This window comes from Nothobranchius furzeri, chromosome 1 (genome assembly GCF_043380555.1).
Source record: "Nothobranchius furzeri strain GRZ-AD chromosome 1, NfurGRZ-RIMD1, whole genome shotgun sequence".
Lineage (NCBI taxonomy): Eukaryota > Metazoa > Chordata > Actinopteri > Cyprinodontiformes > Nothobranchiidae > Nothobranchius > Nothobranchius furzeri.
Window position 1 is genome coordinate 56,644,577 of NC_091741.1, and position 16,605 is coordinate 56,661,181.

Here is a 16,605-nt window from a genome sequence, read left to right on the forward strand (position 1 = left end):
CCGTGGAGGAAGACAAGAAAAATGAGGCTTGATAAAAACATGTAGTGCTGTGTTGACAGGGTGAGTATAACACGGTGAGCACAGATCACTCCTCATGTCCACACAAACACTGATGTCTCTTTTCATTTAGGCTGTCACACTCACACACCCCCAATAGATCTCACTTGCTCTGTCAGCCTGATAAATTACAGCTCTCTGTCTTCCTGCCTGTCTCCTTTTCTCTTCTCATTTCTCTCACCTCTGTTTGAAAGACGCACAGTGTTTGCTCTGTCTGTTGTGTATCTTTGTCAGCCTAACTTTAACCTAAAACCTGTGTTTGACGGCGTCTGAGCAGAGATGTGTCACTGATCTTCTGCCTAAAGTCTTAGAGTTCAAACTAAGTCAGAAAGAGGAATGTTATCCCTGAGGAGGTGCAGAGGCCCTAATCTTCCCACTTGATTGGTCACAAATAAATTTGTTTAAAGCCATAATATGCCAAATGATCATATTTTTCAATCGTTTTCTTGAGCCAGTATATGCTAAAATTTCCCTTTACAGGGTTAATGAAATGTCGCTTAGTGGCCAGAATACCGCATTTACAACTTCAGCCTGGCGGACCTCTCTGTTGCAACTTCAGCTGGCACACCTGGCGCTGCAGTCCGGTTCCAGCTCGGTTCCTGTATGTTTTAGATCAGGGGTATTCAATTCTGGCACTCGAGGTCCGGTATCCAGCACGTTTTAGTGGTTTCTCTGATTCAACACACTTAAATCACCTGTTCAGCAGCTCATCTGGCTCTGCAGAAGCCTGTGAATCACCTGCTGATTGAAATTATGTGTGCTGATACTAAAACTTGCTGGATACTGGACCTCCAGGCCTGGAACTGAATATCTGTTTTAAATCATGAACACAGCTGATTGGTTTAATTTGGTGATTAATCACTCTTGTAGACACTTGGGAAGGCTAGGAGACATTATAGCTGTGTTAAAAACACAAATGTACAGCAAGCAGATTGGTTTTGCTTTTAGTTTGACCACAGATAATTAATAATGGGCACTAGGGGGTGCTAAAAGCAAACAAAAACTGCCACATGTGCCTTTAATTCATGATCTTATCAAACCTTGAAAATGCCTGTTAGAAGATATTGATGCTCTACATTGGACAAACAAGTAAAAGGTGAGTTGGTGGACTAATTTTGGTCTAATTACAGGTGTAAAAAATGTGGGCATTCAAATGACAAACTTCATCAGAACGGTGTTGATATTAGTGCATTTTACATGCATATCATTACACTGCAGTGAGAGAACACACTGAATAGCTTCCTGGGCTGAACAACAGATTTTTGTATCATATTGTCATTTATTGGTAAAGTCATTCTTTAGCAACCAAATTGTGTTCAGGTTTGTTGGTTGAGGACTGATCCAGATGAATGACATTACTACCCTGAATATTTGTGTCACACCTAGGGGTAGACCGGTAAATTTGTCAGCAGATATATCGGACAGATATTTACTTTTTTTCTCCATCAGCATCGGCCGATATTTGTTCTTATTAAAGCCTTTTGAAAGTCAGGCACATCCTTGGCCAGCCCTGTGCTGCTGCAAAATTTGATTAAAAAGTATTTTTATGTTCGCTAATAACATCTGCATAATAAATACTCTAATTTAACTTTATTAAGGTGTCAGACTTTAACACTGCACAGTGCAGAAAGTTAACATTTAACAGTTTGTTAAATTCAGAGTTCAGAAACTATTTCAGCTTCAGATATTTTGTGCATCAACTGATATTAGTGACATTTTAGCATGAAAATAAGGTTGAAAATGTCTAGATATTGTCCATATAAATCAACAGTACATATCACACATTGGATGACCGTGTCTCCTACATACTGCGTCGGTATCGGCAACAGAAAAAAACATTATGGGTCAACCTCTAGTCACACCTTTTGTCTGAGCAAAACACAAAAGAAGGTCCATTAAAGGCTGCCATAAAAATGCTAAAATAAATAAATAAATAAATAAAACTTTTAAAATCTGGTTTTCTTTTCAGCAACAGTTAGTCGGGAAAGGTCAAGAGACGGGTGGTGATTTTTACCGCTTGAAATCTGCAAAGAAAATACAAAGTTTTATTCTCGAACTTCACCCAGTAACACCTCTAACATGGATGCTAAGTGTTATCAATGTGCACCAAGGAGTTCTGAAAATACTATAAGGCGAGAGTGTATTTTTCAGTAAGCACCTGACAAAAAAACTCTGACGTGGAAACCTTTTTAAAGCTATTCTAGTTTTCTAGCTGCCCGCAGATAAACAGAGAAGGAAGTGATGCCACCATCAGCGTCAGCCTGACGAAGTTAGCAGCCGCAAACGAAACGTTGCAGGTAAATAAAACCTTTCTGTGTTTTAAAAAGAACTAAAAGATGGAATTGGAATTTCAACACAGCAAGAACACACCAAAGATGTTTAAAGAAAAATACGGACAACAAAGGACAAAGGACTTCCGCCGTTTGGAACGATTACATCAAAAACGCGCGTCTTAGGAACCACCTTCGCTTCAATTTAAGATGCCGGGATGAAAACATCGCGCCAACAAGTCTACAGCTAAAAACACAGATCCAGACCAAGACAGCACAAAACATAATGGAAAGAGCACAGAGAGCACTATTCAAGGAAAGGATAAGAAACGTCAAAACCAAACAGAAGCAAGTAGAAGACGAACTGGAAAGAGGACACCTGGACTTAAAAAGGAATTACAAACTTGATGAACAAATGGAGGAACTAATTACAGGACACATGATAGAAAAACAGGAAAAAGAGTTCATAAAAGTAAAAGAAAGACACATAAAGAAGTTAAACTAACTCATCAACAAGAAAAAGAGGGGAGAAATACAAGATAACTCCACACAAAGCTCATGGGTATGTAATATTTCACAATACGAACTAACAGAAGCAGAAGAAAGCATATTGAAAAAAAGGTTTAAACTTTGCAGTCACACCAAAAGAAATACCATATGATGAATTCATTGTAGCAACGGAACTAGCATGTCAACAAATCACAGATGAGGGAAAGAAAGCAGAACTTAGAAATAACGTTGTTGTGATATTAAAAAACAGCCAAATTCAGCACAGCAATATTACAAAAGAAGAAAAATCAGCCATGACAGCTTTATCCAAAAATGAACAGATAATTATTCTACCGGCAGACAAAGGAAGAACCACCCAACAGAAAGCATTAATAAAAATATGAAAAAATTGCTGAAGCTACTACAAGAAAATGGCAAAATAACAGAAAAAATGTACAAACACTGGATTCCTACGGCAAACATAACACCAAGAATCTATGGAACGCCAAAAATACACAAACAAAACATCCCACTTAGACCAATAGTAGACAGCATAAGTACACCAGCATACAACATGGCAAGAGAAATCAGCAAAATCATCAGCCCGTTATTAGGGAGCACAGATCAACATTGCAAAAACGGCATAGAACTGGCAAAAGAACTAAAAGAGATTACAATAGAAGATAACAACATACTCATCTCACATGACGTCACATCCCTGTTCACAAAAACACCAACCCAAAAAACCATAGACATAGTAGTTAACAGAATCAGACAGGACAAAACTTTACACAAAAGAACGAACCTCACAGCAGACGACATAGCACAACTGATAGGACTGGTAGCTAACTCCACTTACTTCACATACGACAACACAATATACAAACAACTGGAAGGCTTCGCCATGGGTAACCCATTATCAGCCACCCTGTGCGAGTTTTTCATGGAAGACCTAGAACAAAAAGCCATAGCCACTGCCCCCCCCCCCCCCCCCAAACTGCTAAATAAAATTATGGAAATGCTATGTAGACGACATACTGGAACCAAAAGGACAAACAGAAACACTAACACAACACTTAAATAACATTGACGACACAGGCAGCATAAAATTCACTTATGAGTCAGAAACAGAAGGCAGCATAGATTTTATGGACATGAAAATCACCAGGCAGACCGACGGTTCCCTAAACATAAACGCATATAGAAAACCAACACACACAGACCAGAATTTATTTTGGACATCAGAACACCCCACCATACACAAAATGTCAGTAATCAGAACATTATATCACCGAGCAAACATAGTAACAGAAGAAAGAGACCGTAAACAAGAGGACGAACACATACAACACGCTTTAAAGACCTGCGGATACCTGACATGGGCAATAAACAAAGGAAAACAACAAACAACAGAAAGAAAAAACAACCAAAGCAAAAAACCAGAAACCCAAAAAGACAAAAACCAAAACCAGTGATAACCCTACCATACATCAAAGGCATAACAGAAAAAATAACGGCAACAATGAAAAAACACAACATAAACACACCAACAAAACCATACACAACCGTTAGAAACAGACTAGTACACCCAAAAGACAAAATACCAGCTGGACTTAAATGTGGAGTCATTTACGAAATCCCATGCAAACTTTGCAATAAAACATACATAGGAGAAACCGGACGCCAACTCAACACACGAACAATAGAACATAGAAAGGAGTGTGAGAAAGAGGCAAGTCGAAAACACACAAGAGCAGCAAAAGAAGAAGCAAAAAGCACAATAATGAAGTCAGCCGTAACAGATCACTGCATAAGAGATAACCATATAATGGACTGGAACAACACAAGGATCATAAACACCGAACAACAGAAATACAAAAGATGGATAAAAGAGTCTATAGAGATAAGGAGATGTGGATGTGGGACCATGAACAGGGACGATGGAGTTTACTCGTTGGATCGCGCATGGAACTGCATCGTCGGAGAGGGGAGAGCGGGCAGCAGAGGGCAACAACATCCTCTGCTGCCCACGGATAAATGGAGTAGGAAGTGACGCCACCATCAGCGTCAGCCTGAGGAAGTTTGCAGCCGCAAATGAAACGTTGCAGGTAAATAAAACCTGTGTTTTACAAAGAACTAAAAGATGGAATTCTACTATACCAGTAGCTCAAGATGGTCAGCTCATCCCCACCAGTGTGTTAATGTGTGTGTGTGAATAGGTGGATGACTGAATGTCTTGTGAAGCACCTTGGGGGGTTGTAGAACCCTAAGAAGGCGCTATAGAAATAAGGACCATTTACCATTTATATATTTTTTTCTTGTGAGTTGGTGAAATGTATTGACATTCAAATTTTAAAAGAGTGTATTGCACATTAATTTGAATAATCATCTAATTATACATTGTTTACATTAATTGTACTTATACATTTTTTTTTAGAAAATTCCAAAGTGATGCTTTTAATGTTTATTAAAAAATATTTTTGCATGTTTCTATTTCTAATGTTAATTTGGATTCAAGAGTAATTTCTCGAATCCCTTATAAATGTATTTATCCCCAAATGTTGTTTTGTTTTCTGCAAGAATAGAGAAAAACAAGAAGTTGTAAATACTAATTTAAAAAGCCATCAGTAGAGGCAGGGCAGTGGAACACACATTTACCTTCCAGCACACAAAAATAACAATTTAACTACATCCAGTGTTTCAAAAGGTGGTAGTTATTGAAAGCGTTTTTGTCAACCAGGGATGACTTACTAACATATGTGGAAACAGGCACGACAAACCAAACTTGCATTGAAATGTAAAACCGTGCAAAATGACACTGAAAAGCTGCAGGCAAAGACAGAGAAACTTCTACATAAACACAAGTTGCTGAAATGTTTGGAAGGCATGATCGCACCCTCCCCTCCTCTCCTGTACAGAATCTGCAGCGCCACCTAATCATTGTCATTACAGCTGTTTGAAAAACTGTTTCCAAACAGGCAATCAAAGCCTGTCTCAATAATTAGCGAAGAGGGAAGATGTCTTTGTGGGGGAAAAAAGGCTCGTCTCCCTCCTGTTGCCACCAACCTGAGAACACAAAATCAGATCTGTCTCCTATAAGAATACAAAAATCTGTGTGTGTGTGCGTGTGTGTGTGTGTGTAGGTTACATTTATTGTGCTGCTAAGACAGCTTGACTGAAAACCAACTGACAAAAAACATTTGAAGCAGAAAAAAGTGAGGAGGAAAGAAGAAAAAAAACGTGCACACACAACAACCTGTCAGGAGCGAAATGCCTCTAATTTTTCTGTCATCTGCCAGCCGTTTACAAGACAAGAGAGCTCTGCCCCCACACTCCTCCTTTAAGCCACAAGAGACAGCGAGGAAGAGGAGGGAGGAAGCGAGAGAAGGATGGGGAAAAAAAGACGGAGTCTCTGATATGTCTTTTTCCTGTCTGTTACCATTCAGCTCATTTAACCTTTCGTCTTCTCCAGGTTGTGATCTCTGATTCTCCATCGCCCCCTCTTACCTCGCTCTGACAGTGGAGGAATAAAGTGTGTATTTGTACGTGTCAGGAGAGGCAGGGTAATAAGCACTTAGCCAGTGGCCCGGTCTCTCCCAGACCAACCTCCTGCTCTCTGCCTCTGGCTTTCTCTGAGGGGAAAACCATGTTTATAGTAAAGCTTCTGTTCGCTTTAATATGGTACATTATGCTGATGCTGCTGTCAGCTCACATGAGAGCACAGACAATGTGCGTGTGTGTGTGTGTCTCAGCATGTCTTTCTTGTGCATGCTGGTTTGTAGATACAGTTGTGTGCAATTATGTCTATATTTGTAGTGTGTGTGTGTGTGTGTGTGTGTGTGTGTGTGTGTGTGTGTGTGTGTGTGTGTGTGTGTGTGTGTGTGTGTGTGTGTTGTCAGTTTTATTCTTCCTGCTCCTCTAACATAACAGAGGATCAGTGGAGACAGGCGGAAAGATGAAACATTTTAACTGTGGTGTGTTTTAGAAGAGCAACAGCTGCTTTGTTCTGCTAATTAGCACTTAGCACGTAGAGCAGCTACACGCTGCAGTTGTGTGCAATGATGGGATTGTTATCCAGACTCAGCTGGGGCTTTAAGGAGCTCCACTTGACTTGCCAAGTCCAATCTGGTTCACTTTTCACCAAACCTGATGATATGAGCAGGCTGGCAGCTCAACGGAAGGTAGAGGAAATCCTGAAGCCAATGATCTGAGAGAAGAAAACAAAATATGACACCCAGTCATGTGGGGTCTTACCTCATCTGTTGTTCTTTTGTTCTCTCCGAATTCAGTTTTTTTATTTGTTTTCTTCTGGATTTTGATTTAATTCTGTATTTGATGTAGCGTCATCTACATCTTGGGGCAGCAGTAGCTCAACAGGTTGAGCGGATTGTCCAGTAATCGGAAGGTTGCAGGCTCGATCCCGGCTCCGGACAGAGAATTCTGCTGTTGTGTCCTTGGGCAAGACACTTAACCCCCCTTGCCTGCTGGCGATGGTCGGAGGGACCGGTGGCGCCTGTGCTCGACAGCCTCGCCTCTGTCAGTGCGCCCCAGGGCAGCTGTAGCTACATCGTAGCTCATCACCATCAGTGTGTGAATGAGCGTGTGAATGGATGAATGATACACTGTAGTGTAAAGCGCTTTGGAGTCCTTACTCTGAGAGGCGCTATACAAGTGTGGGTCATTTAACAGTTATCATTATCATCTACAGTACAATCCCCAAAGGCACTTTACAACACAGTCATTTACACATGTTTACACACATTCACACAAAAACCACTATTTTTAACTTAAGCTTTTTTTATGTAATGGATTAATAAATGTTTCCAAGTAAATTTACCAAAGATTTAATCAAATTTTTACCCAAAAAAGTTAAATTTTATTTCAGAGCATTGATTATTTAACTGAGGCCGATTTAGTTGGAAACCACTGAATATATTCAAGTGTCTAACACAATGAATTCATTAGAAAAGCTCTCGATTTACTGGTGGATCTACGTTCCAACCTTCATCTATGGCCACGATATTTGGGGAAAGATAGAATGAACAAGATTACGGATGCAAGCGGCCGAAATGCGTTTTCTCCGCAGGGTGGCTGGGCCCTCCTTCAGAGAAAGGATGCTCGGTCATCCAGGAGGGGCTAGGAGTAGACCCACTGCTCCTCCACAACGAGAGGAGTAAGTTGAGGCGGCTCGGGCATCTGGTTAGGATGCCTCCTGGATGACACCCTGGTGAGGTTTTTCGGGCACGTCCAACCGGGAGGAGGCCTAAAGGAAGACCGAGGAAACGCTGGAGAGACTATGGGTGTTTCTCAATGTCAAGGCGCCTGGCGATGCCTTGCGAGGACACTGTCCTTCCTTGGTCAAAGAAAATGGTTAAATGGAACAGACTTGCGGCGGTCACGTAATGTCACATGACGTTATTTTTTTTACGTATAAGTTTCAATATAAATATATAACAAGCCTTTTACTTCTTAAATTGTGTATATATTTGTTAAATTAAAGGGACTTTACGGAGTTTTTAATTTTTATGCTCGCGATTGCCCCCTCAGGCCAAAAGCGTAACGGCAGCTTCAATAGTAGGCTCGTGCACGAGGCGCGCATGCTGTACGTGCACATTCTTTAACGAAAATACCGTGTTTGTGTGTGTGTGTGTGTGTGTGTGTGTGTGTGTGTGTGTGTGTGTGTGTGTGTGTGTGTGTGTGTGTGTGTGTGTGTGTGTGTGTGTCTGTGGCCCGGAGGACAGAGGACAGGAGAACACGCAGATAATTAATTAAATAATTTGGTTCTGTACCTTTCTCTTCAGCACAACCGACAAAGGTTTAAGATGGGTCAGTCCTCCTGCATGCTCAGATCATTCCCTTCCCTTGCTTGAAAAATTGTTCCAAAATGAAAGTTGAACCCACATCTTTTTTATCTGTGATTTCAATGCCGTTTGGCGAGTCTCAAATAAAAATTTGGGCCACTGTAAAAAAATATACCATTACTGTAAAAAAGAAACTCTAAATAAACTATGCTCACACCCAGAATCAAACACGGGTCTCCTGCATGAGAGTCTGATGTCTAACTAGGTGAGCTAAAGCACCAATGGCATCTCAGGTATCTGTAATATTTATATCCTTGATTACAGCTAAAACAACTTTCAAAGAACGGTTCGGAACGAAAATGGCAATTTTGTTGCTAATTTGCAGGAAATATCTAGAAGAAAGTAGCTAAGGGTCCTCCGAAATGTAGCTAGGTTCATCACTAGGCGTTAGGAACAGCGACAAAGTCGCTGAGTTGGCACTACCTCACTCTCTGCTGCTAAAGCTACTGATAGCAAATGCTACGGGCGATGCCTGACTGTGAACGCGCATGAAGCAGCCTGCTCGACCCGAGCATCTCTCTCTTTTTCTGTGATTTTACAGAAAAACAGGCAATCACAGTAAAAACGCCAGGACTCATTCTACAGGACCAGGGCATTGCAGGAGAATGTATGAAGAAGACATTTATTATTTCTATACATGTTTTGGCTGTCAAACTTCCATAATGCCCCTTTAAATATGTAAGCGAGTTATACCTGCTAGCCACCAAGGCTGCAACTACTAAGCAACTAACCAACATAGATAACTTTTTTGGATATAAAAAACATTCCAGATATCAGCCCGATAAATACAATTAGTTGACTTACATTTAAACTTTAAATTTACCCCCGAAGTATCTGCCGGCTTCTAATCCGCCATCCTTTTAAAACTACAGCAGTGTATTCTGGGAAATTTTTGACCAAGGCTTGGCTACAAGGTGCATTCTGTGCATCATTGCCAAGTTAGCTAAACGGCTAACAAACGGAAGACAGACGCCTCGGTAGAACATGAACATTGAAACACGTCTTAGCGGTTCCTGATGTTGTATCTCCTAGACAACCGGGGCAAAACCAGGACATCAAGGCGAGGTTCCTTGGCATTGAGAAACACCCTATGTCTCTTGGCTGGCCAAAGAATGCCTTGGGATTCCCCTGGAGGAGCTGGCCCCCAGAGGCTGGGTAAAGAGGGAAGTCTGGGCCTCTCTGCTTAAGCTACTGCACCCACGACCCAACCCAGATAAGCAGCCAAAAATGGAAGAATGGTTGGATAGATGGATATTCAGATGTTTTAGTAAAATATTGTACTTCACACAGTTATTGCAAATGAGGCAGGAAAACCATATTTCTGTTAAATAAAGATGTCTCACATACAAACATATAAATGTGAACTATTTGATTTTGTAAATAAGTATAAAACTATTGTTTTATATTATAATTATGTTGCTGAAGCCTTTTTTCTGTTTTACAAAGACTTTAAAGTTTCAGCTTTTTGATGCGACAGAGAAATTTTCACCAAGACTTGATATAACCTGACACTATTTTTTTCATTTTGCAATTATACGTATCTACAAAAATGTTTGTCTCGTAATGGCCTCAAGATGAGAAAAAAAAAGATATATAAAAAAGTCATTAGCATTTTTTACAAAGGTAATAACTAGGGGTGCAACGGTACAGGTAGCCCACGGTACGGTCCGTACCTTGGTACTTAGGCCACGGTCCACGGGACGGTTCGGTACATGTTTGTGCAGAAGGAGACAGCGTTTATTCCAAAACATGCATTTTATTTTTCTTCAGAGCGAAAACAGAATGTCACAATTGTAAGAACATCAGTATATGAAATAAGTTAACATTCTCTGCATTGAACACTAATACCCTCTTTCAATTATCACTTGTATGCATTATAAAATATATTTAAAAAAATTACAAAATGTAAACAAAGACACTTGAAAATATTCTAATGGTTCCCAAACATGATACGTGATACATGAGGTAAGCAATGCAAAAGTAAAAGTGCATTTTGCGTTTTAACAAACAGGAGTTAGCTTGTGCTGTAACATCACAGTATGGAATAAATGAACCAAGTGCTTGGTTGGCTGTGGTGAAAAAAGGTGACAACTTTCCTCACTTTCCCAAGGAGGCGGGACACACCGTTGATTGACACAACCCTCTTTGCAGCGAGATTCACAGTGTGAGCAAAACAGCTAATCTGGGGTCCCAGCTCAACAGTTTCATTAACTGCATTAACAATGTTTGGAGCATTATCTGTGGCGACGGGTATAGTTTTGTTTGGCCGCTCCAGCTTCCACTCGGTGACTGCATTTTTATCTCTTCTGCTAAATGCGCACTTGTGTGGCTTTCCATGCTTTCATTCTTTTTTAAACACAGAAACAGTTTTGTTTACCTGTTTGTAGCTACAGTTTCGCCGACGGCTGCCGGCTTCTTCAGGCTGACGCTGATGGTGGCGCGTCACTTCCTTCTCCGTTTATCTGCGGGCAGCAGAGGACGTTGTCTGCTGCCCGCAGATAAACGGAGAAGGAAGTGACGCGCCACCATCAGCGTCAGCCTGAAGAAGCCGGCAGCCGTCGGCGAAACTGTAGCTACAAACAGGTAAACAAAACTGTTTCTGTGTTTAAAAAAAAGAACGAAAGCATGGATTTAGAAAGACACAGCAAGAACACACCTAAGATGTGTGGCTTTCATAGAGGGGGCGAGTCTGCAGCACGGCGCTTTTCATCTCCCAGTCCAGCATGTAGTGAGCCGTCACAGTCATGTAGCTCTGCGTTGCCTGAGAAGTCCAACTATCAGTTGTCAGTGCGAAGCTTTCTGCCTTAGCCAAATCACTCTCGATGGCGTTGCGCGTTTTGTCGTAAAGACCAGGGATGACGACCTGACTAAAATGTGTGCAACTGGGCACAGAATAACGTCGGTCGAGCGTCTTCATTAAATGTTGAAAACCAAATTTAAAGATTTAAAAGAGCCTGGTGCCTCTTCAAACTCTTTCCTTTCAACTCCACTACAGCTCGCCCTTTCCTCGTGTCTCTTCATTCTTAGCCAGCCGCCTAACTGTAGTGAGTTTGTGAGTGAGGACGCGGATGCACAACGGTGATTGGACATTAACTTGGGGGTGGGCCTTTCATCTACCTGGACCGGCAAACGTGCATGGTGCCAAGCATGAAATAAAAGAGCAGCGCAAAATCAATGGGAGTACCGAAGTCCCGCGGGACAGGAGGGCGGATTGTCCCGTGCAGGGCGTACCGAACGGTCCGGTATTTTACCGCATACCGTTGCATCCCTAGTAATAACAATTGTTGTAATTTGGTGAAGATGAAGTCAATGATAATGATATTTTGTTGAAAAAAAATCATAATTTTTTAAAAAGATTTTTGGGTATTCCGATTTAGTTTGGTGCATGATTCGATAAACAGAATAGGGACTAATATATTTTACTAACCAGTAGATCTACTAGTTAATGAGTTAACAAACACATATCTTGTCTACTGATGTGGGTTAACTGACTAGTCTGACTAGGTCAATAAGTTCTTTGGCACTAATTAATTGTTAAAAAGTTAGAGATTTCCACACGCTCCTCCTTCACCATGCTAGTTTTTGACAGATACCACACAACCAAAACTGTTGATTTATTTTTTTACCACCAATTTAAAAATCCTGCTGTGTGACTCAGGCCTTACAGATTTACTACAATGTTCTATGATGTACTTTTGTATGGATTTAAACCTTTCGAGGAACTGGATGTTGTAAAGAGCTGTATGGTGGCAAAGTTGAAAGCACGTTTGCGTCACAGTGAAAAGGTTGCTGGTTTGAATCCCAACTATTGCCTTTCTGGGTGGAGTTAAAGTGATTTCCCTTTATTGGGTTGGCAGATTTCCTCCCACAAGCCAAAAACATGCTAATTTTGTTTAACTGGTGCCTCTAAATTGTCTCTAGGCATATGTGAATAAATGCTTGTATGTCTTGTTTGTGACCCTGGGATGGAGCGACTTGTCTGTCCCCTACCAATTACCTGGAGACAGCTAGAGATAGGCACCAGCTCCCAGCGACTTTACTGAAGATGACGCGTTTAAGAAAATGAGTGAGTTGGTTTTGGTTTATGGAAAATCTGAACTTTTGCCTCAATAACTAAAAAAAATGACAAAACAAAACATCATGAACCACTACTGCCTCCTGCTGGTTGATTTGGGGACTATAAACCTGCCGCTGAGACGCTCTGGGTCGCTAAAGCCAGACCTCAATTGGACTATTCTGGCATTGAACTTTTAATTAGATGGCGATAATCTAAATTACATGAAATCCTGCTGGAAGATGTACTTCTATAAAACCAGTGGTTGTTTTATTTAATTGCAGCCATGGTTGTCAGATAGATGAAGTTAAAGATGCAAATGTTTTCTTTTGAACTGAATATAAAGAAACACATTAAAACACTTCATTTTTGACCATTATTGCATGAATGAATGTATTACTTTAACATCTGATATTTACTTTTTGGCCTGAATTCAATAAACTTGTTTCTTTGGAGGTATAAATCAAGGAAAACATAAAATTGTACACAAAACAATAGTCTGTTTTGGTCAAACGCAAACGCTGAAGGCTTTTTGTAATTTGATCCTTTGCATTACTAATAAAAAGGTGAAAACACAGGTTTTCCAAACAAAAGCTGCAGTCTTAGGAGTTCTGAGAGGGAAAATGCACCGTTGGTTTGTGGTAAGATGTGGTTTAGGCAGCTGTCATTCACAGTTTCTAAAGTTCTATTGTTAACGGCTCCAGCAAAAAGAAGAGAACATATATAAGTCAGCTTCTAGCGTAAATCCTGAACTCATGGTTAGGACTCCTTCCAATTGGGCATCTAAACTTTTTAAACAAATAATTTCCTTTCATTGTTTCTTCATTTCTCCCAAATCCATCACTGAAAAATCCTCGACTGAATAGGAAACAGGTTTCTATCATACTTCTGACTTTTTGAATGTGACTTATGTCATCATTTGGCAACTTACTGCAATAAACTGAAAGCAGGAGTGAAAAGCACAAGAAGAAGGATGAATATTCTCAATAGTTCTCAGGAATGCACCACAGCATTAACTACCGGAGACATCTGGTCGTGGAGAGACTGCAATCCATTAGAAAAGATCAGCGCGGGTAAACCAGGTCTGCTAGGTTTTGTCCTTATATAGGGCAGGAAAAGGGAGAGTCATACAACACCCAAGTCTGAGCAAGTCACAGCAAACATAAATTAAAAACAGAGCGAACAAGTGTTTGTTTAACTGAACAAAAGGCTGCGGGTGTCTGTTCCAATTCTGTCAGACAAAACAAAAACCAAGTACACAATGCAGATGATTTTTATACGAACGCACAACCTGATCTTATTCATTGTGTCTTTTTATACAATGTCACTCCTGATTTTGGTTGTGGGACGGACAATGTTTTTGTTTTTGACAGGTTATTGTAGTTACACGCCCTACCTCTCTGCTCTTCTGACAATTAATCAATACACTAGAAGCAGCCTTTCACACACAATCCAATTATATGGAAATGAAGGAGGACCAGGAGGACCTATGCTAAGTGTCTGAATGCACACACACACACACATACACACACACAGACACACACACACACACACACACACACACACACACACACACACACAAATGCATGCACGCATCCATGCTCACACACTTTTTAAAGTAGTCATTGTAACAGAGAGCCGAGCCAGAGAAGTTTATTAAAGGTAAACCCGGCTAAGTTATGGTCATAACAGAAGAAGCACCAAAAGACAGAAGTAAAAGAGCCCAATACGTGACGTTTAAGTCATCTCCCTGTAAATGGAGCTGATAACGTTACGCGGATGCCCTTGGATCTGTCTGGGGAATCAGCCGTAAGCTGTGACTAGTTGTGAATGCCTACTAATTGTTGCACAATCACAGCCCCCACTTCTCACTGTTCATTTTGGAAGTCAGCACACAATCAGCCGTACTGTATCACTGGAGAGTGCCAAGCAATATTTGGAAGGTATTGTTCTTTTTTATTGGCAAGAATGGATAACAAACAAGTTTTATGTTCTTTTTTGAGCATCGCTTGTTCAGCAGCATCATTCATAGGCTGATTTTATTGCGAGGCTTTTTCAATTAAAGAATGCCCTGTGAGCAAGTTTTTGTTCCTTTTGGAACCATCTTTATGTTGTCATTTCACTTCTGTCTCTGGACTGGAGGCTAACAAACTAAACTACACAAAGATGTACTCCAAGTTTACGCTCCATCTCAGCTCAGCCTGAATTCCAGACTGGACCAAATTCTTTTCAGTAAATGAATAATTTTGGAAAATAGAATATATTTCATTTTGGGTAGTGACCGAAAGAATGAGATCGGGGATACAAGCGGCCGAAAACAGTCTCCCCCCCAGAAACAGGGTGAGAAGCTCGGTCATCCGGGAGGGGCTCGGAATAGACCCGCTGCTGCCCCACATTGAGAAGAGCTTTTCTGGCCATGTCCAAATGGGAGAATACAATATACTATGTTTCTCGGCTGGCCAGGGAACAGCTTGGGAATCCCCCGGAAGAGCTGGCCCAAGTGGCTGGGTAAAGGGAAGTCTGGACCTCTCTGCTTAGGCTGCTGACCCCACAGCCCAACCCCACATAAGTGGACGATAACGGATGGAAAATATATTTTCTACCGTTGGTGTGGTTAGGCCAAACAACAGAAAGTTGTCATTTTTTTCCTGTTGTTGAAGCAGCAGAGAACAGCTGTTTCATCATCAGGTTGATAAAGAAGTATATCTTCATCCAGATGTGTGAACTCTTTTTACTGCTTTACAAATAACTATTTCTATATGAAGAAGACTGATTGCTTTAAAATCAGACAAATTATAGTAAAGAGCAAATTAAAATCGCTTCATGTATAATACCTGTAAGATAATCAGAAGCCCAGATTAAAGGCTTTACCACACTTGCTTTCTTATTTTCCTTCAAGTAGCCAGACTTTGCTGTAATCCTTTAACCCTTCGAGGCTCTAGTAAGCATTTTGTTAGAAAACATTGTGCTGAACCAGGATCTGAGAGATGCATCATCCATGGTCTAGCGTTGGACATGTTTTTACATAATATCTCAAACTGTTATATAATATATTATATTGCTCCTTTAAAATTCTCACTCTAAACTGGATTCTGACCTTTCACTGTCTGCAAACTTTCTCTATTTTAAAAAACATTTTAGTAGGAAAGCAATGATTGAACTTTTATTTTAAGTTGAATGCATGTAAAGATCACGTTGCCTCTGTTGCTCGTTCATGCCGCTTTGTGCTGTATAACATACAAAAGATCAGACCATACCTAACACAACATGCCACCCAGCTCCTGGTGCAATCTACTGTCATCTCCCGCCTCGATTACTGCAATGCCCTTCTAAAGCCGGGTGTACACTGTGCGACTTTTTCACTTTTTTGAGCCGATTTTCCACTCGTGCGAGAATCCACGAGATTGGGGCGAGTTTTGCGATAAGCGTCGTGTAGTGTACAGGGGGTTACGAGAGGAGATTAACACCACGTGACCAGCTACCGATCAGCAATCGTGAGCTTGCACAAACTTCTGGCGTGTTTGAAATTTTGCTCGTCCCTCGTGAGGGTATCGCACTGTTGAAGCGGCGCTGCGAGCAGCTGCGACCCAAAATGTATCAGAACTGCTCACGGTGCATGCGCAATCCTGCATCAACACCGCTCCCCGCTATTTCCCTAATAACACACGTTGTTCGTTTTTGTTTCTACACATTTTTTTACTCACAAAGATTGTCAAGAAAGCGTGTTTGTCGTGTTCATGTCAAATTAAACTGATCACAAAACACAGATTTACTTTCTTTATTTCGTTTTCCTCATCCAACCCCCATAAATCCCTGTGTGTCCTCCTGCAGCACTCCCGAAGGACAACAGGCAAAACAAGACTAAAAAGTCTGA